Source organism: Sminthopsis crassicaudata, chromosome 3 (genome assembly GCF_048593235.1).
Source record: "Sminthopsis crassicaudata isolate SCR6 chromosome 3, ASM4859323v1, whole genome shotgun sequence".
Classification (NCBI taxonomy): Eukaryota; Metazoa; Chordata; class Mammalia; order Dasyuromorphia; family Dasyuridae; genus Sminthopsis; species Sminthopsis crassicaudata.
The window spans coordinates 201116192-201141228 of NC_133619.1; the positions used below are offsets into that span (position 1 = coordinate 201116192).

Here is a 25037-nt window from a genome sequence, read left to right on the forward strand (position 1 = left end):
TCTTTATAGTTTGAAAACTGTTAAGTGTTATGCAAAAATATGACACTACTAATTAGATCAGATCCCTGATATTCCTTAACCAATTCTGTATACTAGATTCACTTCAATCTATGAAGCTGTATGTGTCCTATTTCCTTATTCTGATTCACACAATCTCTTCAGCATTCTCCAAAAGTTATGTCACCAGCAGTCAACCCTGATACACTGTATTGTACCATTACGGGAACAATCCACCAATGCCTGAGTAATTTTGTCACCCTGACTGACAAGGATTAAGCACATTGTTTCCTTATTTTATTAACAGTGGTATATCTAAACCATCCCTATATTACCAAAACTGTATCAGGGCAATGAACTTCATGGCCAATGTTTAATGTTCTTACCACAACTTATTATTGACATTATCAGTTTTATAAACCAGGAGAATGTAAAAATGACACTTTTTTCTGCTAATAGAGAAAGAAAGGCAGATTTTCTTGATGCAGATCAAGGATACTCTCATTTATTAATTAGGTTGATCATCTAGTTAGTCTGTGCCTAACATCCCCTGAACAATGTGGTGCACTTCTACTATGCTCCAACCACTGGGCTGAGAACCTAATGTATTTTCATCACTTGGAAGATGCACTTTCATGAAGTGTCCAACTTGCTAATATTTTACAGGGTTGTAAGGATAGCAACAGAAACTATGGAATAAGGAGTTGCATTACATAGTGACCAGAAGCCCCTGTGTCTACTATTTATTTCCTGGTTGGCAAGATAAAGTACTAATATCCAAATACCATAGGATAAGCTCTATATTTTCACTTAAATAGGCCCAGATTAAAAATCCAGAGACATAAAACAGTTTCCATAATTAAGTTAAATCTTAGCCAAGGTAAAGGGCCATATTGCAACTATCTTGCAGGGATGCTTCAAGTTCTGACACAAGGCCCAATTATTCTGTAACTAACTTGAAGCAATTGATGGACAACAAATTTTAAAATATCATACTTAAGCCTTGGTCAAGTATTTACCCCACCACCAGTGTGTAATCTGAATCCCAGAGCTACTGCTGCATTTTTAAAACACTGATTACTTCAAGGTCAATATGTCCTTTATCATGTCCCAATAACAACAAAATGACCACAAATGCATGCTAACCATTTTCTGAAAACCAGGTTTCAATCAAAGCTGGACTATTATCAGTCCCAATCATGAAGTCAGTGCTACAGATAGATCATGAGTAAGCTTCAAACACCAAACCAGAGGAATCTTTTTTTTTTCATTTCTGAGACTCTGAATCCTTCACATGCTCTAACCATATACGTGAGGCTCCATAGAATTGATTACAAGGTCAAGGATACATCTGAACTACATCTTATAATCAAGATATATTTCCATCAGGTCCTAATCATATGTAGGTATGAAGTTTTATTAGAAATAAATCAGACCACAATTTTATCAACTAGTAATCAGTGAATACTCCTCATGGATAACTGCTTTATAGCAGAATGGATTACACAACTCAATTAAATTATGAACTATGTCATGAAAGGTTAATTCCAAGACAGAAAAGTCATAGTGGAAAGTTCTGGCAAAATAGAATCCACTTCACAAGAAAAGGAAACCAACTCCATTATTATTGCCAAAAGGAAAAAACCCATATAAACTATTAAAATGTTAAAAGATATACATTGGGAAGATGAACCCCTCAGGTTGGAAGGTGTCCAACACATTACCGGGGAATAATGTAGGACAACTATAAATAGCTCTAAATAGAGTGAAGCAGCTGGATTAAACCTAAAAGGAAGCTGAGTTGTGAATCTGGCTGGTGACAAAAGGAAAGTCTGATGCTGTAAAGATCAATATTGCATAGGTACCTGGAATGTAAGATCTATGAACGAAAGTAAGATGAACATGGTCAAACAGGAGATGAAAAGATTAAACACTGACATTTTGGGTGTCAGTGATCTTAAATGGATGGGAATGGGTGATCATTACATCTAGTACTAAGGGCAAGAATCTCTTAAAAGAAATGGATTAGCCTTCATAGTCAGTAAAAAAGGTGAGAAAAGTAGTACTGAGATACAATCTCAAAAATGACATAAGGTTATCTGTTTGAATCCAATGCAAATCATTCAACATCACAGTAATACAATCCTATGCTCCAAGCACTGATGCTTAAAAGGCCATAGTTGCTCAGTTTTATGAAGAACTACAATTTTCTAAAAATAACATCCAAAATATGTTATATACATCATAAGAAATTTTAAAATTACTTCAAACATTGGCTTACCCATCAGAGAGCCCACATAAGGTTGAGATTGTCCTAGGCCCAGACCAAAAACCTAAACATTAAGCATAATTTCCTTGACCACACATCCATTGGTTCTAAGTTACTACTAGTTCAGACCTCCTACTGGACTTAAGCCAGCTGAACAAGGTTGCAAGGAATACTGAACTTCAGGACATCTCTGTCTTCCTTGTACCCCTAGGAAAAGGAAAGACTCCACCAGGTTTTAATCCCTAGATTACATCTGCACAAGGTCTCAATCAGGGAGCACAAACTACCTGAGGCCCAGATACTTGGCACATCTAAGCACTAGGTCTAGACCATTGAAGAACATTTTCACTGAATCTCAGCCGCTAAACTGAGGCTGTATTGGGATTACAACCCACAAGTTACAAACCTTCAATGGGCCTGGACCAAAGGACAGAATTGCCATCAAAAACAGAATATATCTGACGATACTTTTCTCAAACCCAATAATCAGGCCTTACCCCATCTTGCTCTGACCATCCCTCTAATAATCAGACAACATGTCCACCAGATGTATATGATTAGAAAAAGTAAGATCAGAGTTAGATCTCTACCCCAAACATGGAATAGGACTGGAAACCTGGACGATAATATCACAGGCCATCAGAACATAGCTCTTCCCTATACTGACAGTTATGTAGTTACATCAAACAAAGGCCACAACACCAATCACTGAGTAGCACAATGCCTGACAGGCCATGACTAACAGAAAACCTGCAAAATGAAGAAGCCCGATGGCAGTTCAATAACATAAAATCGATATATACTGGAGGTGAGAGGACACAGAAACTGGACTTCCAGAATGGTTGCTTGACTGGATGCAAACAGCCCTGTTCCTCTTACACAACTGCTTCAGCAAAGACCTAAAAATTTCCCTATATCATATGATGATCAAGCAATCTAATGAGAAATTACAGGAAATTATTCATTCCATCCCAGAAGCCCAACCACAATAGAAAAGAAAATCTACCAGGGAAATGAGTTCCAGTGTAACCAAATAAGATGGTAGCTTATATCTCTGATCAATTAGATCAGAGATATAGCCCATAAATTTTTATATGGAAAGGTAGCAAACGCAGAAGACTCACAAGAAAAGTCCATAGTGGACAGAAATGCAAAGCACAGACCTTGGAAACAACTGCCATCAGTAGCTACCAGACTAGATTCTAGTGCTCAAACCAGGAAATCACAGATCCAAGTTCCTAAAATTCTATACAAAAATGCCAGCAAGGGCTCTGAACCTCATAGATCTAGGAAGTGTGGGAAGTGACTTATGCCATAAGGTGGAGATCAGTACAGAAACGCAGGTGACTCAAGGTGAGAAAAAACAGGGACTATAACCTATTTGAAAAGCACAGCAGGGGGTGAAGCCATCTAAGCAAAAGTCCCAATTCAAGAATTAAGGCTGAAGAGATGAATAAATTTAAGAAGTTACAGGTCATTGTAAAGAATATTTTATATCCAGAGATATTCAAAAATTAATACCCCAAAACTAAAAGGAAGTATTAATAATAAAGATTCCAGAGATGGATTTTTCTAGAAGGATTACATGAATAACTAGAAAAAAAATGAAGAAATAAATTAAAAACTGGAAGAAATAACTGAAAAGAGAATACAGAATTTATGTAATATAAAACAGAAAATAATAAAGTTTACCCAAGTAACAGACTTCCTAAAATTAGAATGAACTAAGCAAAAAAGTTGCTTAGTTTGTTCCAATGAGACTGCAAGGAATTTTAGAACAAAATCAAATATTTTTTTTTTTTTTGTTGAGGCAAATGAGATTAAGCAACTTGCCCAGAGTCACACAACTAGTAAATGTTAAGTATCTGAGACTGGGTTTGAACTAAGGTTCTCCTGGTTCCGTGGTCAGTGCTCTATCCACTGCACCATCTAGCTGCCCAAAATTAAAAGATTAAAAAAAAAAAAAAGCCTGCCTCCATATTTGCTATTAAAAACTGAAAAAAATCAAGTCAAGGAGAAAATTTAAGGATTATTGGACTCCCTAAAAATTGTGATAATAAAAAGCCTTGATATGGTCTGAACAAGTTGTGTTATACAATTGTAATGGAATAATGTAATGTAATGTAATAATATTGTGCTATAAGAAATGATAAGCAGAATGACTTCAGAAAAATCTGGAAAGACATACATGAACTAATACAGAGTGAAATGAGCATAACCAGAAGAACACTTTATACAATAACAGCAATGCTGTAAGATGGACAACTGTGAATGATTTAATTATTCTCAGAAACACAAGATAACTGACACAATACAGACCAAGGGATATTATTTTTCACTTTCTTTCATTCTTTTTTTTAAGTTTTGTTGGAGTTTTCTCCTACAAAATGACTAATGTGCAAATGGTCTACAACATTGCACATCTATAACCTATATCAGATTGCTTACCTTCTCAATGAATGGGGAGGACACAGAGGGATAGAATTTGGAACTCATAACTTAACAACAAATATTTTTAAATAGAATATGTATGCGTATATATATATATATATGTATATAGTTATATATATATACATATATTTAATGTATGTGTGTGTTTTTGTGTATATGTGTTCATATATATATATGTATATATATATATACATATATATATACATATATATACATATATATATGAACACATATACACACATATAATATGTTTTAAAAAAAGAATGTAAGTTACTAACAATCCTTATTATAATTTTTGTTACATCCCTAGAGGTTAGTTAGTACAACATCTTAATAACATTTAATAAGGCCTTACTGATTAACATCCTGATTAATGTCACACTCATTAATCTAATTGTAGCATATAATTTTGGCTGATTTAGTCTGTACTTCCTAAATCTCAAATAGTTGTTATCATGTTCTAGGAATGAAATAGCTTCATCAGCCAAAAGAAGTGGACATAACCCCCCCTATGCTCAGTTTTCAATAATTACTTTGAAATTTTTCATACAACAGTTTCAAATACAAAGTTCCAATTTTATCCTAGAAAACCCTATTATAGTATATTTCACTTATAACATCAACAAGCTTTTTCAATATCTTTTCACTTAAGACTCCTGCTCCATGCCTATAAGAACAAACCAGCTTGATTTTATACTTTGGCAATGATCACTTAGACCAATGATGTCAAATAGAAATAGGGCTGCTAAATCATACATTAGGTAACCTGTGAGTTGCAAACTGACTTACTAGAAAAACACATATTAACATCATCTATGTTCTATCATTTTTATTTTTCTAAAATATTTCTCAATAATATTTTAATCTGGCTTGGGCAGATTCTGCAGTGCACAATGCTGCCTTTGTTCTGTTTGTCTCCTCTTAGAACAGGGCCTCTTAAAACTTTTTTCTACTCAGACCCCTTTTTGCTCAAGAAAAACTTACAAATTTTACTCAAATATATAGTATGCTAATCAAACATTTTTGACAATAAATCATAATTTTGTTACCCCCATATTCAGTTATATAATCCCATGTAGAGTTACAATCCAGAGTGGCTCTCCATAGAATACAATAGCCTTATTTTCTTTTTCTCTCAACAACCTATATTTTACTAATTAAGTGAATTCCTTCATTTCATGAGGTTTGGTAAAAGGCAACAATATATCCATGGATCGCTTTGCTATGAACTACTTTCTAATATCAAATATATGATCATAGTTCAATAATTCAACATGTTAATATTTCAAAAGAGGCATTATATCATCAGTGTGAGCATGGTCACCATATGGCTTCCAGGCTCTTTTCATCTCAATCCAACCTCCAAAAGTTGTCAAAATAACCTCCCTAAAGCAAAGATTTGATGAGTATCACTCCTCTGCTCCACAATCTCCCATGGATCTCTATTGCCTACAGAAAAAAAAATAAAAATCTGTCAGTTAAAAGTTCTTCACAATCTGGACCTAGCCTATCAAGATAGACAACACCCTTCCATTTTAAGTACTTTATATTCTTATCAAACAAGTTTAATTCATGCTCCCAATTTTAGTATTTTTTATCCCCTATCTCTGTTGTTTGGCATATGGGATAACTCATATCTGGAATGTATTCAGCCGTTTCCTACAGGAAATCATTCCTAATCCTCCTACATGCTAGTTATAGTCTTGTCTCATTTGTTTTTTCATACACCTTGAGATGAAAATGTGAAATCCTTTCTGTGTTGGTAAGACCTGTCAGATGTCTCACTGTTTTGAAGAATTTATATTTTCCCTTTTATATCAAAGTATGACTTTAGTAAAGGGATAGTTCTATAGAATATATAAAAGTAAGCAGCATCCTTACAGAAACATAGTTTTATTGATGTCAATCACCTTCTTTGATAAGGCCTTCTCAATTTTGATGCCATATATTTCGTTCTACTTAGAAAACTCATCTGCTTCATGAAGTTCTACCTCTTAACTATCCATAGAGAACTTAAGATATCAGGATAATAACTCAACTTTAAATAACATTACTAAATGTGAAGTTTCCTAGTTTTAATGCCTAAAATAAGGCCATGTGCATTACTGATGCTGGTGTGCTGCAGTTCCCTTTTATTGTTCTGACTCAGTTTCCCTAATTATCCTGACTCAGTTTCCCTAAATTTGTTCTGCCTCAGTTTCCCTAATTGTTCTGAATCCTTCCTTCCCCCTCCCCAAGTTTGTTCCAGCCTCTTTCTGCAGAGGCTTGACTTTAACAAGTGATTCTAAGAGATAGGCCTGCTTTTAGGTTAATTAACTGACTATTGGTTTCTTTAGATAGATAATGGTTTCCTTGGTTAAGGAATATGGTCATAAATGTGATCCATAATTTGGTAGGGCTTTTTCTAAAAGTATGATATTTTTAAGAAACTTTCAGATTATCTTATGTGATATTAGAATATTCTGTTTAAAATTTATTGTATTCATCCCAAGGTCATTTATAGGGCCTCTGAAAATAATAGTTTTTTTTCTTTGTTCTTTTGAAAATGTTTCTGTTATGGGCAATAAAATTTGGGATTTTTATCTTATGCATTGGGTATTTTAAAAGGAAACCAGTTTGTATATATAGTGTCCACTTATGAAACTGTCAACTTATATATGAAAGAAGTGAATTTATTGGGACAAATGTTTACTGTTATCAATATAAGGTTATAGTAAATATCTGTTTAAGATTTATCTGAAACTTTGGATAATGGGATTTGTTATTGGAAGTAAAATTCCTTGGTCTTATACTTAATGCTATTTGGGAGTTTTAAAGCTCCACTCTCTGACAGTTAGTGGGATAATTAACTGGAGTAAAAAAATGAATTAAAGTTATTTTATCCTGTATGTTCTGAAGGTTGAGTTTTAACTGCTTATGTTTTATTATAGTTATGTCCCTGCATTTTTTCCTCCTGTGACTGATTTCTATAATCAGTGTAATGGTCAATAGAAACTATTAATACACTTCAATTACATCATACCTTGCTATTTCCAATCTGGTTATATGTAATCACTATATCCTAAATACTTGGTCAAATAAATATTTAACCTGATCATCTATTTGTTACTGGATATTGTGTCAATAATATTCAAGTGGTTTTTTTTTTAAAGTTTCTAAATAATGAGAGGACAATTATCACTGTGATCTGTGAAACCTAACTGCTGTTTTTTTTTTTTTTTTTTTGGGGGGGGGACTATAGCTGACAGCATTTTGCATCTCTTCACATAGGAAGCTGCTAGCCAATCTATTTTGGCCTCCCCACATCTTGTAGCAGTCTTATGAACCAAGTCCTTCTATCTCAGACTGTTCTAAACTTTTTTAGATTTGTTTTTTGTTCAGGATTTTGGTCAAATTACAGATAAATTGACTTGTTTCTGGGACTTAGATCAGCTTTGATTGTCAGCATGACAGACCATACCCATGCCCCTGCTTGAACTGAGAGCCTCTGCTCTTTATCAGCATGAAGCAGTTTTTGAATGAGAAGCTTCACCCCTGCCCCACTGAACTGATATGGGGGAATTTGGGAATGGTTGATGAATGACTGTTAAACCTGACTGGGTCATCTATTATTGTGTGTTTAAGATTTGGTATGGGGAATTGTTAAAATTGTGTGACAATTGCTGTTATGTTTTGAGGGATTTTTAGGAAACCCTATTGTACTAACTAGTCTGTTATGTATAGGAATTTTGATTCACTCTTGGGTTTAATATGTGGGATGGTTATTTGATAATCCCTTTCCATGTGAAGAGAAAGGGAGAAAGAGATAAAAAATTGGGAAAAATGGTGGATTTTTCTCAAAATACTTGAAAAAATGGGAACCCCTAGTTGCTATTCATTTTGCCTGAGGCACTTCTGCCCTACTGTCTATCTCACAAGTTCAGATTGCATTGGAAGTCCTTAAATTTACTGGACTATGATTTGTTGGTTATGTTCTAACTTTGAAACCCCTTAATCCTGTTTTTTTAGAAATAACCAGAAATCAGACACCTGTCTTGGGACTGACAGTCTCTCAGATCTGTTTCTCCAGTCCTGTAACCCCAATTCCTTGATTAGTATTTTGGCATTCTCAAAGGACCTTGCAGTTTGGTATCAGGCTTCTAAAAGTTTGGGATTGCCTGCCTTGGTCTAACTGTGCATAATCTGTTCAGAAATCTGGATCCTTTCTGCAGCCCTGTTTGTTCCTCTCGTGGGGACAGGTGGAGCTACTCTAAGCCTCACTCTTCTCCCCTGGAGTGGGTTACCCCTCTAAGTGGGTCTTGAGCCCTTGAGCCCTGCTGCTCTATAAGCAGAGGCTGAGTTAAATGCACAAATGACTGCAGACCACCTAACTAGCAGAGAATTGTCCATTTCAAACTGGATTCTCTGACTGAGATGATCCAAAACTGCAGAGGACCTGACATGCTAGCAACAGGGAGCCTCTGTACTGCTGTTATCTCTGGGGTTGTCAAGGAGAGACTTGTTCTTGCCATATGAATCCTTGCATTTTTCTAGTTTTATTTTGGTTTATTTCCTTTACATAGGGTTGGTCAAAATTATGGAGCTAAAGCCTTCCAGGTATCTAGAGGAATATAATTCAATGTTTTAAATATTCAGAAGAGAGAGAGTGTTGAATGTTATGCCACAGTTCTCTTTTATTGTCTTGACTCAGTTTCCCTAATTGTCCTGACTCAGTTTTCCTAAATTGGTTCTGCCTCAGTTTCCCTAATTGTTCTTCCTCAATTCCCTTAGTTGCAAACCCCCTCTCTGATTCATTAAGACTGACCTAACACAAGGCTACTTGCTCTAAGGTTATAAATTGTCGATGTGAGAGTCAAGATAAGGGAGAGTTCAGATTTCTTGGCTCCTAACTCCTGTCATCAAGAATTTATGGTCCTACCCCCTATCCTGTCATTGCTCTTCTTTATCCCAATTTACCAGAATGTCTGGTGCCTCCCACCACCTTGTCAGAATGAGATTGATAGTCTGTTCCCACTCTCAATGCTCTAACTGTGCTCTAAATATGTCATTGAGAACTCTCATTGGATGCTTTTGGGCATCAGTGCTGGGGGCAGAAATCCAAATAAAATATTAAAAACTCTCTAATCTCTATCTTGCCTCAGTTTCTCCAGCATTACAAGAGGATGAAAAAAAGAGTATTTGATTAAACCAGAATAATGTCCCTGGTAGAAATACAATAAAAAAAATCAGGATCTAGAAGACAGCAAAATATCAAAAAATACCATTAAGCATACAAGGGCAATTCACTATTTAGATCTTTGTTTTTCAAAATAGATAAAATTTGGAACAGATTTACCTATTAAAAATGAGCATAAGTGTGGGAAAAGTGGTTTAATACAGTACAAAAAAGACAAAGAACACAAAACATTTTTATCCTGATTTTAGATTTTAATCTTCTTTAGAAAAGGAGAGATGAGAAATTATGCAACTGATTTCTGATCTCTGCCCTCATATTCCTAAGCTCTTTTCATAAAATTAGGGGCAGGAAATCATTGATAAATGCAAGATAAACTTAAACTTTGAGCTTGTATGTATGTCTTTTAGAAATGTTTTTAAATAAAACATTTCTGGATAACCAATTTTGGCTTTTTAGTTTACTATATTTGTTCATAGATTGAGAATATTGAAGGGATTTATGGTAGTTGAAGAATAACTTTATTCTTTTCTCTCACATTTCCTTTTCCTCTCTCTCTTCTCTGCATAAATGCTAGCAGTATCAAAGGTCAAAGATGACCTCTGTAGAAATTTAAATTAGAAAGAAATGCAAATAGTAGAAGCTCAATTCTAGGTCTTTTTTTTTCTCACCCTTCTGTGCTTTGTATTCTAAAATTATCCTTTCCTGACTGCTTGTTTTGTGCTAAATTGATCTTTATAGATGTCTAAGTCATTCACATTTAATTTTAATGAGGTCAAAATGGAGCTGAACTATTTATACTATTTTCTGTTATGAAGGAAGTTATTAAGGTCATTTGTATAATGTTTGATTTTATAATAATCTACCCAAAAATAGAAGAATAAAAAAGGAACCTAATTCTGATCTCTTATGAATCATCTCCTTATCAATGTAAGAGTCTAGAAAAGACATATAAGAATACTATTGTTTGGGTCTGATTGACACTTGTTTTACATATGAGAGGATAAGGGCTGTGTATATTAGGGGACCTAGGGTTTTTAAGCAAGATTCAGATAGGTTTCACATTTTTAAAAACCTCTCTCTGGATTTTGTAGCTCCCATTAATTCATTCACTCAACAAAAATGATTCATTACTCTATGAAACATAGCATGCCTATTTCCACCAAGTTTAAGTAATTTGGCCAGGTTCATACAGCTTATAAGTATCTGAGCTCATTTTTGAACTAGTATCTTTTATTTATTAATATTTACTAAGTCTAAGGGACTATGCAAGGAATAAGATTGAAATAAAAGTAAATAAAAATGGTATCTAACATCAAGGACATGCCATAGATGCATTTGTTGATATGAAACAATAGATAGAACAATGTCTATATCCAAATGTACTTGGATTATATAGCCTTATGATCTCTACACAAGGCTAGATCTGACTCAACTAACATACAAGCAACTATGGTTAGTTTTCTCCCTGGATATAGTGCCATCCAGTATTTCAGACCACATTACTCTCATATTTCCTTCCCCTCTTCTGTACAGAAGACCTGAGAAATGCTTTATATTATCTCACATTAATTCAAACATACAGATAGGGAAAGGCATCTCTTATTTCCACTTTGTCTCCTCCCCAGTCTCCTTAATGATCTCCCATTTTCCTCTACAGCTCTTAATTTATTCCTCATTGTCCTTTATTTCTATCTTGTATGATATCTTGGATTAGTCACTGTACTTCTCTAAGTTTCAGTTTCCTTTCTGTAAAATGAAAAGATTGAGTTACTTATGTCTCACCCAGCTCTAAACTTATAATCCCAATAGCTCCTTCTTCACTCTTATAAGTCATTCATAGTTGATACTTACAAAATCTATTAGAACATATCACTGAAAGAAATATAAACCACTGATGATAGGATTTGATCCTTTCTTCTTCTTCTTTTTTTTCTCAGAAAAAGGTGTTAAGGCCAGCAATGATGGGTAACAGGGACTCAAATTCCATTATCAAGATTGATCCTTGCAACACAATCCCTTTTTCTCTATATACCATATTTCTATTAAATTCCCCTGCAAAAAAAATGAAGAATACCAATTTGTGCCATATGAATGTAAAGCAATATTACTTAACTGTTAAGAAGTGAAAAGTGGGATGAATATGGAGAAACTTGAGAAGATTTATATGAACTAATAAAGTCAGCAATTCTGCTTCAGAATCTGAAGAAATTTTATGGAACACTATTCTCCCCTACAATTTATTAGCAGATATCTTATTATGGCATGTGATGCATTAATTTTAGTTGAATATGAAATGGGAATATTTAGTTAAAACCAGAGTAGTTATGGAAGATATACTGTAGAGGTGGAAGGGATAGAATAGATAAAAACTGTAATAACTCAGAGCATCAATTTGTAGGGCGTCTGCTAGGATCCTATTCTTAGGTTAAGTTTTTGTTTTTTGTTTTTTTTTCCCCACAAAGTGTTTCAGGACAACAAATCACAGACACAATCAACAATTTCATCCAAGAAAATGACAATAATAAAACAACATATCAAAATTTGTGAGATGCAGCAAAAGTGCTTATTTTGGGGAAATTTTATATCTCTAGGTGTTTACTTGAATAAAATAGAGAAAAAGAAGATTAATGAGTTGGGCATGCAACTAAAAAAGCTAGAAAAAGAAAAAAAATTAAAACCTCCAATTAAATACCAAATTTGAAATTGAAAATAAAAGGAAAATTGAAAGTAAGAAAACTATTTAATTAATAAATAAACTAAGAGTAGGTTTAATGAAACAAATTAATGAAATGGATAAACCTTTAATTAATTTGATTAGAAAAAGGAAAGAAGAAAAACAAATTGTTAGTCTTTAAAAATGAAAAGGGAGAATGTTCCACCAATGAAGAAGAAATAAGAGCAATCATTAGCAGTTATTTTTCCCAACTATATGTCAATAAATTTGATAATCTAAGTGAAGTGGAGGAATTACAAGACTATAGATTGCCCAAGTTAGCAGAAGAGGAAATAAATTGCTTAAATAGTCCAATTTTAGAAAAAGAAATAGAACAAGCTATTGATCATCTCCATAAGAAAAAAGTTTTCAGGATTTACATTTGAATTCTACCAAACATTTAACAAACAATTAATTCCAATACTATACAAACTATTTGAAAAAAATAGGGAAAGGATTCTTTCTCTAAGTTCCCTTTATGACACAGATATGGTACTGTTATCTGACCAGATAGGGAGAAAACAGAGAAAGAAAATAATAGACCAAATTCCCTAATCAATATTGATGCAAAAATCTTAAATAGAATATTAGCAAAGAGATTATAGAAAGTCATAGGATAATATACCATGACTATACCAGGATTGCAGGGCTGGTTCAAATTAGGAAAACTATTATCATGTAATGTAGACAAACTAGAACCATTCCCAGTAAGATCAGGAGTGAAACAAGATTGCCCACTATCACCATTACTATTCAATATTGTATTAGAAATGTTAGCTTTGGCAATAAGAGAAGAAAAAGAGATTAAAGAAATTAGAATAGGTAATAAGGAAACCAAGTTATCAATCTTTCCAGATGATATGATAGTATACTTAGAGAACCATATAGAATCAACTAAAAAAAAAAAAAAAACTACTAGAAACAACTTTAGCAAAAACCTTTAGGAAAAGTTGCAAGACATAAAATGAATCCATATAAATCCTTAGCACTTTTACATATTATCAACAAAGTTCAACAGCAATACAAGGAGAAATTCCATTCAAAATAACTGTCACTATGTAAAATATTTAGAAGTCTATCTGCCAAGGCAAAGTCAACAATTATATTCACAACTACAAAACACATTCTACATAAATAAAGTCAGAAATAATCAATTGGAAAAATATTAAGTGTTCATGAGTAGTAGTCTAAGCATATATGATAAAAATGACAATCCTACCTAAATTAATCTACTTATTTAGTGCCATAACAACAAACTCCCAAGAAATTATTTTACAGATCTAGGAAAAATAATAACAAAGTTCATCTGGAGGAACAAACGGTCAAGAATTTCAAGAGAATTAATGAAAAAATGCAAATGAAGGTGGCCTGGCTGTACCAGACAAAAAACTATAAAGCAGCAGTCATCCATTTGGTACTGACTAAGAAATAGAGTAGTTGGATCAGTGGAATAGGTTAGGTTCACAGAACAAAATAGTCAATAACTATAGTAATCTAGTGTTTAACAAACCCAGAGATCCTAACTTTTAGGATAAGAACTCACTATTTCACAAAAACTGCTGGGAAACCTGGAAACTAGTATGGCAGAAAGTAAGCATTGACCATATACACTATACAATTGACATATACTAACACCATATACAATGATAGTCAAAATGGGTCCATGATTTAGACATAAAAAAATGTTATTAATAAAGCAAATTAGAAGAACAAAGGATAAACTATCAGATCTATGGAGAAGGAAGGAATTTGTGGCCAGAGAAGAACTGGAGCTCATTATTGAAAACAAAATAGATAATTTTGATTATATCAAATTAAAAAGGTTTTATACAATCAAAATTAATGCAAACAAAATTAGAAGGAAAGCAATAAACTAGGAAAACATTTTTTATATTCAAGGCTTCTGATAAAAAGACATAATTTCTAAAATATATTTAGAATTGACTCAAATTTATAAGAATTTATGCCATTCTTCAAATAATAAATGGTCAAAGGGTATGAATAGAAAACGTTCAGATGAACAAATTAAAACCATTTCTAGTCATATGAAAAGGTGCTCTAAATCACTATTGATCATAAAAGACAACTTTGAGATAATACTACACACCTCCCAGATTGGCTAAGATGACAAGAAATGATAATGATGAATGTTGGCGGGGATGTGGGAAAACTGGAACACTAATACAATTGTTGGTGGAATTGTGAACTGATCCAAACATTCTGGAGAGAAATTTGGAACTATGCTCAAAAAGTTATCAAACTATGCATCCCCCTTGATCCAGCAGTGTTTTTATTGGGCTAATATTCCAAAGAGACCTTAAAGGTGGGAAAGGGAACTACAGGTGCAAAAATGTTTCTGGCAGCCCTTTTATGTAGTGGCAAAAAAAAAATGAAAACTGAATGGATGCCCATCAGTCAGAGAATGACTGAATACATTATGGTATATAAGAATGTCATGAGATATTATTATTCTTTAAGAAATGATCAACAGGATGATTTCAGAAAGGCCTGTAGAGACATGCATGAACTAAGTGAACTTACATGAACTAAGCTAAGTGAAATGAGCAGAACCAGATCATTGTACACAGCAGCAAGATGATTATTAATTCTGATGGACATGGCTTTTCAACAATGACTTGATTCAGGCCAGTTCCAATGATCTTGTGATGAAGAGAGCCATCTACACCTAGAGACAGGACTGAGAGAATTGATCCTGGATCACAACATAACATTTTCACTCTTTTTTGTTGTTGTTTGCTTGCATTTTATTTTCTTTCTCATTTTTTTTCCTTTTTGATCTGATTTTTCTTTTGCAACAAGTTAACTGCATAAATATGTATGAATTTATTGGATTTAACAAATATTTTATCATGTTTAACATATATTGGATTACTTGCCATGTAGGGGAAGGGGGTGGAAGAAAAAGGGGGAATTAAAACAAAAGGTTTTGCAAGAGTCAGCATTGAAAAATTATCCTTGCATATTATTTGAAAATAAAAAGCTTTAATAAAAAACATAATGAAATAAAATGTAAAACAAAAACAAAATATTTGGGGGAACTAATGGTCTTGGAGCCTAAATGGGGAACTTGTACCAATGAAAGTTACTCATCTAGGAGTCTGTTTTGTCATCTGACAATAGTACTGGAAATTAAATACTATCTCCACTCTCCTTATTGTATATTCCATAGCATTTCATGAATTTTATTTTCCTTTCATGACTCCCCTTACTATTTACAAAAATACCTTAATCCCATTTTCTTTTTTTCTTCACATTTTTGAAACTCTCCATCTTGGCAAACAAATATTACAGATAAAAGTTTTAAAAAAGCAATTCAGTCATATGAATGCAATGGAATATTACTATTCCATAGGGAATAATGAATATAAAGAAAGCAGAGAAGTTCAGAAAGCCTCTGTCAGTAAAAAGCATTGGTCAAGCACTAATTACTATTAAGCCATGAAATGCTTTTACAAAGATTATCCCATTTCTAAAGTTACGGGGAGGGTGACTAAAACTGACTTGTTCTTTCCCTAAATAGTGATGATTTGATTCCCAGAGCTTGAGCAGGTCCTCCTCACCTCTTATCTAGACCATTGCAATGATCTGCTCTTTCATCTTCCCACTTCAAATTTTTCCCCTCAGCTTTTAATGCCTTCTTATATTACATTTCTACTTTTGTTTACATGTCTGGACAGAAACTAAGGTCCCTGAGGCAAAACCTCTACTTAATTTTGTTTTTTTATATTCCTAACACCTACCATAGTGCCTGGCAGATAATAGTCCTGCTTGACAATACTTGTGATTGCTTATTGACCAAAAGGGATTCACAGGAAGAGATGAGAAAATATACTTTCCTTCACTCCAGAAACTATGGTTATGGAATATTACATATACTTTCATATACAGCTGATGTGTTCACTTTACGTAACAGCTTTTTCCCCTCTTTAAAATCTTTGTCTCAGGTATTGGTTGGCTGTCTGGGTGGGAGGGTAGGAAAGGCAGTTTCCCAGAGAAAAATAACAATTTTTTTAAAATTTAGAAACTTTGATCCAGGCAATGACCAGCTATGATGATGATGATGTAACAAGTTACCCACCTTGTGACAAGTGTTGGATTCAAGATGCAAAATGTTTTGGTGCATGGCGAATGCACAGAATTTGTTCTTTCTTGACTATTTTTTTTTCTTTACCACTGTGGGAGAAGTGGAAGGAAGAAAAAAATTTTAACTAAAAAAAAGGTATGTAGAAATAAAAGACAACATCAGCAACAAATCTTTAAATAGATTTTTAACTAAACTTTAAAAAGTATTTTTATGGCTGTCAAGAACTATATTAAAATTAATTTCATGAATGTCAAATGGTATAATGAAGAAAGGTTTAATAAAAATATATAGTACAAATTAGAATAAGAAAGCCCAAAATGAGATAAAAATAAGTTTTTGAAGTTGAGCAGAGTAACAAATTGGTTTTAATCTCCATAGCAAATTAATTTCCAAAGTGGTTTTACATTCCCCATGCCTAAACCTTTGTTCATCTCCACCTCCTTCCCCCATTCCTTCAATTCTCAGCTCAAGTTCTACCACCTTGTAAGAAGTCTTTCCCAGTCTTTCTTCAATCCTGGTGCCTTTCCTCAATCGATTATCTCCAAATCCTCTAGATCTCTTGTTTGCATGTAGTTGTTTCCATGGTTTCTTAGTATCCCCCCCCCAAAAAAAAAGACTCCTTCGGGAGCATATTTTGTGGGGGAGGGGACTATGAGAGGAAGGTTGCTTTTGCCTTTTTTTTTTAATCCCCAGTGTTTAGCACAATCCCTGGTGGCACATAAGTACTTAATAAATGTTGTATAAATCAGTAAATGCACAAGGGCAAGTTGCCTCCCAGCAACAATTTCCTTTGCTCCATCACCAGTTTTCTTTTTCAAGGCCATCCTGTTATGTGGGATCTGAGGCCTGTCCACTTTTCATCTTCATACTCTCCTTCCTCCAACATTCTCTGGATTATTAATGAATTCCCAACTTTGCTGCGACTTTTAACTCACTCTTGGTGGAGTCGGGGTCACTCTCTCTTTTACAGAAGGGGAAGACCAGTAAATTTCCAAGTTAAATTTGGGAAAGATCTGGAGGCTCAGACAGGGTTGTTTTACATAAGTGAAATACATTTTGGGGTTGTCTCATTGTACACAGGGAAGAGAGAAAGGGTCGTCCAGGACCATTATTTTCATAGGGTAGCAAGGAGATATAGGCACAAAAAGGAGGGAAAGGGCTAGGAAAAAAATGAACTCAGATTCAATCTTCATTCTCTATGGAATTCACAACAAGCCGTATTCTCAAAACTAGGTGACTATGAGGAGTGGCTCCCCCCACACAAGAAGCTCAGGTGGTTAGAACCATTCCACGCATGGTGCCTCCTTCAAGGGACTAAAGGAAAGCATCTGAGCCATGGAGGGGCACAGTCATCTCTATATCATCTCCCAGAGCTGCTGGCCCTTGGCTTATTTATGTGAATACCCTCCAACCATCCACCACACATTTCATCCTGAGTACAATATCTCCAACTCAAGATTTTTTCCTGCCCCCTCTTAGCTTTCCTTGGAAGGCTCTCAGAAGGAAGCCTGTGTGAAGTCCTGGGTCCCCCCCTGCCACCCCTCCAGATTGTCTCACCTTCTATTTCTCTAGGCCTATGTGTGTGTGATTTTGTGTAGAATATCCAGGAAACAATATGTAATGATATTTGAGCCACAAAATTTGGGTTCAGTTCCAGATTTTTGAGTCACATGCCAAGTGACCCCTGGCAAGACCTTTAATTAAGCTCTTGGTTTTCAAGGTTACTCTCAGAATACAAATCTTTAAAAAGATGCATATTTGCCTAAGGAGTTGAGTTTCCTTCTCTCACCTGCTCAAGTCCACAAGCTCATTTCTAATTCCCGGTATTTGTCAGTTGCAATTTGGGGAGAGTTTTGTCATTGTTAAACTGTATTGGATTTTTTGTGACCCCATGGTCCTTTCCTCCATCATCTCCCAGTCTGTCCAGGGTGATGTTCTTTGCTTCCATTATACTATCTATCTTGCCTTTATTAGTAATCTTTTACCTTCAATCTTTTCTGACCTCAGGTTTTTAGGTGTGTGGGGGGGTGTGTGTCTTCTAGTGAATCCCATTTTCTCAGTATGTAGCCAAAGTATTTAAGCTTTAGCTATTAGTATTTGTTCTGAATTAATTTCTGTAAGTATTGACTGATTTGATCTCCTTGCTGTTCAGTTGTTACTGATCAATTGTGACCAGCTTTTCATGATTCCATTTTTTGACAAGGATACTGGAGTGGTTTACCATTTCTTTCTTCAATTCATTTTACAGCCTTAAAGTTAAGTGAATTGCCCAGGGTCACACACCTATAAAGTGTCAAATTTGAACTCTAGAAGTTGAGTCATGAAGACTTATCCACTGTATCATCTAACTGCCCCAAGGGACTCTACTACCAGAAAAACTATAGCTCTCACTATATACATTTTTGTTAGCAAGATGATGTGTTTGCTTTTTAGTATTCTGTCCAGATTAACCATAGCTTTTATTTGAAGAAGTAAGCATCTTCATTTTATTACTCCTGTCACTATCTACAGTGATTTTTGATTCTAAGAATGCAAAATTTGACATTACTACTTTGTCTTCTCTTTCTGTTTGACCTGAAGTGATGGGACCAGTTGCCATAATCTTTAGTTTAAGCTTCAGGGAAGCTTTTACCCCATCCTCTTTCATGTTATTCAAGAGGCTTCTCACTCACTTCTCGCTCTTACATTAAATATCATCTACATATTTTAAGATTGTTGATATTTGTTCAGAAAACCTAAGTTTCAGTTTTTGATTCTTCTTGCTTCTCACATCACATGATGTACTCTTCATACATAAATGAGATGACAGCATGCGACCTTGTTGTACTTTTCCCAGGTAACCCAACCAATTATTCCATTTTCAGTTCTAAGTATTGCTTCTGGGTCTATGTACAGTTTCTTCAGAAGGATCTGATATTCCCATCAGTTGGAGGAAATGCTACATTTTTTGTGATCCATCTAGTCAAAGATTCCAGTGTAATAATGAAGCAGAAGTAGATGATTTAATTGTTTTTTTTTTATTATTAATCTAGTCCTCAGCCTTTTTGAAAACCTAAGTCTTCTGATGCCACAAAGGCAGAATGAGAAAGGAACTCTCTGAAGCCCTCCCAAATTTCCCTAGAAAACCAACTCAGAATTGATCTAGGAGCAGGGAAGTGGTTTACTGGCCAAGCAGAAAAAGTCTGCCTTCCTTCGGTAGGTGGGGAAGCAAGGTTTAAGAGCAGTGCAGCAGCAACAATAGCAGCAACAGCAGCAGCAGCAGCAGCAGCCACTACCATACTCACAATAGGAGGCCTGCAGCAAGGCTTCAAGCTGGGATAGGCCATCAGGAAACTTCATCCTCCTCCAAACCAGCAGCCCCCTCGGTAAGTGAGTAATCTGGACAGCACAGCAAAGCCCCATCTCAGTAAACACATCTTTAGCACAAGATACCAACTAGGCCTTGATCCCACTGCTGACCAGTTGTGAAGCCCCACCCCAGGAATGATTAACACCAAGGCCCAGACTATGGGCCTTCCAGCAAAGAGACCTTGTTTCCATAGCAACTCAACAGCAGAGCTACACCACTGGGACAGACCAACAATATGGTCTCTATTCTAAAGGCCAGCCTCCAGAAAGACTGTTATTGCAACCCAGCCACAAGGCCCTATAACCAGAGGAGGCGACCAGATAAACAACATAGCCAGTGGAAGCCAACAGGGTGGTCCCGCCTCTTTCCTCTTCCCCACCTCCCCCCCCCCACTCTCTTCAAGATAGAAGAGAACTCTGTGGACCAGAGAAAGCAAGCAGCTAAGCCTTAAACCCCAGTGAAAACCAACAATAACCAGAGCTATAGAACAAAAAGCTTGGGAAAGTGTAGGAGCCGAGCCCAACTCTCAAATAAAAACACCAAGACATAAAAATGGCAGGAAAAAAAAACAAAACACTTCACTGTAGAAAACTAATTTGTTGATAAGGAGGTTCAAGGCTTAGAAGAATTCTTAAATTTAGAAGAGGATAAGAGTGTCAAAATGGCTATATATGTAACTTGAAAGGAAAATGTAATATGATCTTAGTCCTAAAAAGAAATCCTAAAAGAATTTTAAAAGGATTTTTAAAAGCAAATTAGAGAAGTAGAAAAATGGGGAAAGAAAGAAAATAATACAAAAGGATCATGAAAATAAATTGGGAATATAGAATGGGAAAAGATATATAAAAAATTTACCAAGGGAAATAACTCCCCCCAAAATAGAATTGGCCAAATGGAAAAGTACAAAAAGCCACTGAAATTCCTTAAAAATTAGAACTAAACAAATGAAAACCAATGACTATGAAACAGCAAGATATGATAAAACAAAATTAAAAATGTAAACAAATAGAAGAAAATATGAAGTTTCTTACTGGAAAAACAACTGACCTAGAAAATAGATGTAGGAAAAATAATTATAAGAATTGTTGGGCTACCTGAAAGCCATGATCAAAAGAAAATAGTCTGTACAACATCTTTCAAGAAATTATCAAAGCAAATTGATCTGTGAGCAAGGAGAAAGTATTGCTAACAGTCAGAAAGAAACAATTAAAATATTATGGAGTTACACAGGATTTGGCAGCTTCCATCTTAAGGAAGAAGAACGCTAAGAATATGATATACCAGAAGTCAAAGGAGTTTGAATTACAACTAAGAATTACCTACCCAGAAAAATTGAATATGATCTTTCAGACAGAAAATAAAATGTATATTTAACTAGAGAACTTTCACACATTTCTAATTAAAAGACCAGAGCTGAATAAAAATTTGACCTCCAAATACAAAATTCAAAGGAAAAAAAAAAAAACAAGAAACAAGAAAGAAAAGAAAACCAAGAAATTTCATAAGGTTGAACTGTTTTTATTTCTATATGGCAAGATAGGTGTAATTTTTAATGACTTTTATTATAAGAGCAATTGGAAAAAGTATATATAGACAGAGATAGAGATATAAATATAAAGATATCACCCCAAAATTGAGGGGTGATAGAGAAGATTGCACTGAAGAAAGAGAGGAGAGATTAAATTGGCTAAATTATCCCATATAAAAGAAGCATGAAAGAGCTATTAAAATGGAGGGGAAAATGATGGAGGGGACAAGGGGAGGGAGAAGTACAAAGCTTAAACCTTACTCAAAGAGGGAGTAGCATACACATTTAATTTGACATAGAAATATCTTATCCTATAAGGAAGAAAAAGGGGATGAGGACAAAAAAAGGGGGAGAAAGAGTGATAAAATGGAGAGTATATTAGGGAAGGTGATAATCAGAAGTAAAATACTTGTAAAAAGGGAAAGAGTGGAAGGAGTAAGAAAAAGGGGAATAAACAAATAAAAAAATAACATAAAGGGAATTACAAAGTTATCATAATTATAAATGTGAATGTGAATTCACCTGTAAAGCAGAAGTGTATAGCATAATGGATTAAAAACCAAAATCTCACAATATGCTTTTTTTTGTTTTTACAAGAAATACATGATTTATTTTTTAACATACATTGCTTTATGAATCATGTTGGAGAGAAAAATCAGAATAAAAGGGAAAAATCATGGAAGAAGGAAAAAAGTGAACATAGCATATATTGATTTATATTCAATCTCCATAATTCTTTTTCTGGGTGCAAATGGCATTTTCTGTCAAAAATCTATTGAGATTGCTTGAATCACTATGAAGAACTAAGTCTTTCATAGACGAAAGAAAAAATTGAAAGAAAAAAATTCTTGCTGTTATTGTGTACAATGTAGAAGTGGTTCTGCTTGTTTCTCTCAGCATCAGTTCATGTAAATCTTTCCAGACCTTTCTACAATCAGTTTGTTTTATTGTTTTTTAATAGAAAAATAATATCCCATTATTTTAATATAGTACAGTTTATTCATCCATTCCCCAATTGATAGACATTTCCTCATTTTCTAATTCTTCGTTACCACAGAAAGAGCTGCTACAAACATTTTTGCACATGTAGGTGATTTTCTCTCCTTCATGATTTCCTTGGGATAAAGAACTGCTGGGTTAAAGGGTATGCACAGGTTTTTAGTCATTTAGGCACAGTTCCAGATTGCTTTTCAAAATGATTGGATCATTTCACACTACCACCAACATTGCATTAGTGTCCATATTTATCATCGTTTCCTATCATTTTAGCCAATCTCACAGGTATAAGGTGGTTTCTTCAAGTTTAATTTAATTTGCATTTCTCTAATCAGCAGAGACTTAGACATTTTTTCACATCTTTTGATTTTATCAATTGGAGAATGACTTGTATTCTTATAAATTTGTTACATTTGAATACATTTGAAGCAGAAAGATACATAGGATGAAGATAAAAGTTAAAAGATGTTTCAGTAGTATGATTGAGTAGTTTCAGTTATATGATGAGGTCAGACGTCAGACTAAAGAAAAGAGAAAAAGGGAAGAGGAGGTGGATATTATAGATGGCCTTCTCAAGGAGTTTAATCACAAAAAAAGAGGTGAGGCAAAAAACAATGAGCATTTACATAGTGCCAAGAAATATACTAAGCATTTTATAAATGTTGTGTCATTTGTGGGAGTGTTCTTTTAGGAGAGATATGGTGTGAGGCAAATCTATAGGAGTGAAAGTTGTTCCTTGTTCTAAGATTGTGACAAGAAGTTGCCACATATACATGTAAACGGGGAAATAGGGTCACAGCCAGTTGCTGATTGTGCAAGAATGTTCCCACAGTGAAGATTCCCCCTGAGCCAATTTATTCCTGGGTCAAGAGGAGAAGGTAAGATAATGGGACAAAATATAAGGACACTTAAACCCACAGACAAAGCTACATCTGTGCATTGTACAAACATTTCAAGGAACAAGGATGTACAGTGCACCTCATGGACATTAGAAAGTTCTTGGATTTAGCTTATCAGATATCCCCATGGCTCCCTGAAAAAGGGTGTTATAGTTTAGACAGGTGGAAGGTGTTCAGTGAACAGTTAACAAACTGTGATAAAACTTCTCACGTGTTAGTCCAGCACATTTTACCATGTATCAACTGGTTAAACAAAGCTTAAAGACTGAGGCTCAAAAAGAAAACTGTTGCTTTCCTACTAGTACACAAACAGGATCTTCATTTGGTAGCAGAGATCCCTCCCCTAAGAAGGGAGGAACCAAAATAGGCATCACTACCACCTTCAGGCCAGAGCTATTCTCCCTTATATTCAGACCTAGACTTAAGGGAAACTCCCCCAGATGATTATAATGTGGTTATACCAGGGTTCTTCGAAAAAGGAAGGAATCAGTGAAATTAAAAAGACAACAAGGAAAAGAAGAACTCATGGCACAGCATAAAATAAAGACAAACAGGGAGGGAAGTGTGGATAACAACAGAAAGAGCAGGATGCCCCCTAATAGAAGCTAAAGGGAATCTACATTACAACAAACTATAAAAAATGTCAAAGAATAGGGTGAAGATTTTAGTGTTTTGGAGGGTCTCTTTCCGATCATAGAGGAAGACGATACCTTTAATCCTAGGTAGAGAAGAAGGAGGCATGAACCCCTTACTTTTAAAATAATTAGTTTGAAAACTCTGTCCAGAAATATGGGCCTACACCCCTTTTGTTATATACCTTATAGAGAATATGTCTGTGACAGTCCTGTGTCCTAATGATTGTAAGGCATTAGCCTAGTCAATCTGTATTCTGGATAGCTGAATTTGTCGAACATGCCAGAATACTTGCAGTTCAGCTAGCACAGGGTCCTAATATGAATGTACTCATTGAGCAACTCGGTGAGACAAGAAGGCATGCCACCACAGATGATCAGTGGAATTTCACAAGTCCAGATATACAACAAGATTTGGGTATTGTTCTCACAGTGGATTTTAGAAAGGATTATTATGCAAGTTGCGGCTATCACTGCCTCCAAATTATCTTGGAAATTCAATGGGTAGAGCAAAGGTCTATTGAAAAGATAGCTGCCTTAAAAGAAATAGTAGAAAGAAATCAGGAAAGTAGAGAATGTTAACTGATCTAAGACAAGTCAACAGTGTGTTGGAAGATATGGGGCCTTTACAATCAGGCTTACCTTCCCCCAATATGATTCTCAGACACTGGCCTTTACAGATCATATATATTAAAAACTGTTTTTACTCTATACCTTTGCACCCCAAGGATCGGAAGTATTTTGCTTTATCCATTCTCACTGTAAATTTTCAGGGGCCATATATATCACTGAATGGTTCTACCCCAAGGAATGAAGAACACTCCCACAATTTGTCAGTGGTATGTTGTTAAGGCCATAAAGAAAGTGAGACAATGATACCCTGATGCTTATGTGCTGCATTATATGGATGATGTTCTATGCA

General features: G+C 34.8%; 1 long non-coding RNA gene across 1 annotated transcript; it reads right to left on the reverse strand.

Moving 5' to 3' along the window:
* Window positions 1–5029: 5029 nt before the first annotated feature.
* On the reverse strand, window positions 5030–20574 carry LOC141559430 (uncharacterized). The gene is made up of 4 exons (XR_012487410.1): window positions 19996–20574; window positions 16706–16800; window positions 11745–11945; window positions 5030–6166 (listed from the first exon to the last, which is right to left on the reverse strand). It is a non-coding gene; the product is annotated as an uncharacterized LOC141559430 (long non-coding RNA).
* Window positions 20575–25037: the final 4463 nt, after the last annotated feature.